Raw genomic sequence first — 2,500 nt, 5'->3', positions numbered from 1 at the left:
GATGTGTATGTAAATGAGATACACACGTGATTTGAAACTGCTCTTTATAACAATTATTCAACACCTTCGGAATAATGATTAGCAAGCTATTTGAGCGTGCCTTTTGGTCATGTGACTGCTTCGTATTTAGCACGTCTCTGATAAAGGATGTTTCGCCCGAATTGAATTAATAGAATTTTTAATGTACTCATTTATTACATTGGATGAAAAAACATGTTCAGTGTAGCAGTTAAGGACAAACTGCTTGGGGTTTTGTTCTCTGTGCTGGATGTGTTTTCACTCAGAGAAAATGAATCGGCGTGGCCTTTGATAACACCGAAGCTGTACATGACCCGCGTCCTTCTCAGCTGGCTAGCAAATGGTACCGCTAGTGACATCGTCGCCTGTTTGCCCATTAACTGTCTCTCTCTCTCTCTCTCTCTCTCTCTCTCTCTCTCTCTCTCGGCACCCCCGGGGCAGGACATGTCTTTACGTCTTTGTTTTGTCACCGAGTGTCACTGTCATCTCTCATCACACGTAACATTTCCAACATGTTCCCACCGGCTGCTAGGACGCTAGACGCTGCCACGCTTACTTTCCTTCAATCCACCCCAATTACTGTGACGCACAGAAAGTATTGGCACCCACTTTAGTTAGTTGTTCTGCGAGCTACTTTCCAAAGCGACTCATCACCATGTCCTTGACGTGGCTTGTTATGGAAACTGCCCTTATCTTCGAGTTAAAGTGCACAGGTTTTATTCACGTTGCTCACAGAGGCCATGACGAAGGTGCCGGAGTCTCCAGGTCAGTTGTAACAATTGCATCTGTACGAAAGAGACATCACAGAGTGCAGAGTGATCACAGCAGGAACCCAACGGCTGCATCTGGGAGTTCGCCAAACCTTGAAAGTCCTTGAATCTTTGCCACGAGGAAAATTAGCTCTTTGAAATCTTTTATTTCCTAAAAAGGAATGATGATGTAGAACCGCCAGGACTGGATCACGGCAGAAAGGTGACATTTATATCGAATTAGCATCAGTTACAAGCACAATGTGGGAAAAGTGGCTATAAAAATCAAACAATTTAAATCCAATCCATTTTTTTTACTACAGAACAAATATTACATATTATCCTCTGTTTTTATAGTTTATTGTATGGTTTCTATAGTAACAGTTCATTCACCACAGTATAATTCATACCACAGCTGAGTATTGGATCCTGATTACAGCTCTGACTGTAGTGCAGGTTTTTATTATTATTATTATTATTATTATTATTATTATTATTATTCATTAATAAAGCACATTCTTACAGAATAAAATAATCAACGTCAATGTGGTAAGAAAAACTCTGCCCCCATATTACACACAGGGAACTGCTTTCATTAGCTTTATTTTATTTTTATATATGAAACCTGATTATATGGGAATGAATCATAGGTAGGACCTGCAGACATCTTGGGAATATTCACACATTTTGGTTTAAGGAATGTTCTGGATCTGGTTCTAAATCGATTAAATTCCCACTTCTATTCACTTCCTTGATAAGGCAGGAAAATTTCATTTAAATAAATTCCTGTTCCTATTTGCTCCGAGGAACTCCGAGTAATGTAGTAATCAGAAGCCGGAACGATTGAGAGTCTGTCGAGTGAATCTTCACCTCATGTTCAGAAATTCATCTTCAGAAACGTATATAAGTATATTTAATTTTTTCCAGCAGATAAGCGAGATTTTCAATTTCAGATTAGCGCTGGTGATGGAGTAGAAGGTTACGATGCGAGCAGGGCACACTGAGATCGGCTTTAAACCCATTTGCATGAGAAAACATCTGGAATGAGGAGCTCCTCTTAGTCATTCCAGAATGTTCTCTGTCTGCGTTGTGCTGAAAGCTTTCTTAAAGAAGACGGCATTCTTTCAGAGCGCAAATCGGCACCATCTTGGATAATGAGACCTTTATTATATCCTTTTTTTTTATTACTATTCGTCCTCCTTTCAGTTTGTTAGCGAGCTGTATGCAAGTGAGCAGGTGTTTATTTTGTGGGTTTTAACATCCACAGTGCAGATTCTTTGTAATTGAGTGACACTTTAAAATACAGTGCAGGGAACGAGTGAGTTCAGAATGATAACAAATCCTTAAGGAACCGACATGATCTCACTGATCTAACGTCTTACATCCTGAATATATTCAAGAACAAATCATTTATTTAGATCATGTTTTGTGTTCTATTAAATATAAAGATCCTGAATGAAGGTACTAATGTGCAGTCAGATTTGTTTACTTTTACAATCAATCAAAGCACTAATTCACTTTTTCAGTCTCATGCCAGCAATTTAGAAAGTGGATGGTTTAGGTTCTAACTGTCAGATCTCAGTGTGAGACTCCAGACATGGTCGGTATGGATTCAGACTTCCACAACACCCAGACACATTCCTCTCATTGTCGTCTTCTTCCTGATCAATAAGGCATGTATTCTAACACACACACCACCTATTTTCTATTTTCTACATCTAACACATAATCAC

This window comes from Silurus meridionalis, chromosome 12 (assembly GCF_014805685.1).
Source record: "Silurus meridionalis isolate SWU-2019-XX chromosome 12, ASM1480568v1, whole genome shotgun sequence".
Taxonomy (NCBI): Eukaryota; Metazoa; Chordata; class Actinopteri; order Siluriformes; family Siluridae; genus Silurus; species Silurus meridionalis.
The sequence above is the reverse complement of the archived record's forward strand: the minus strand, read 5'-3'. Positions refer to the sequence as shown.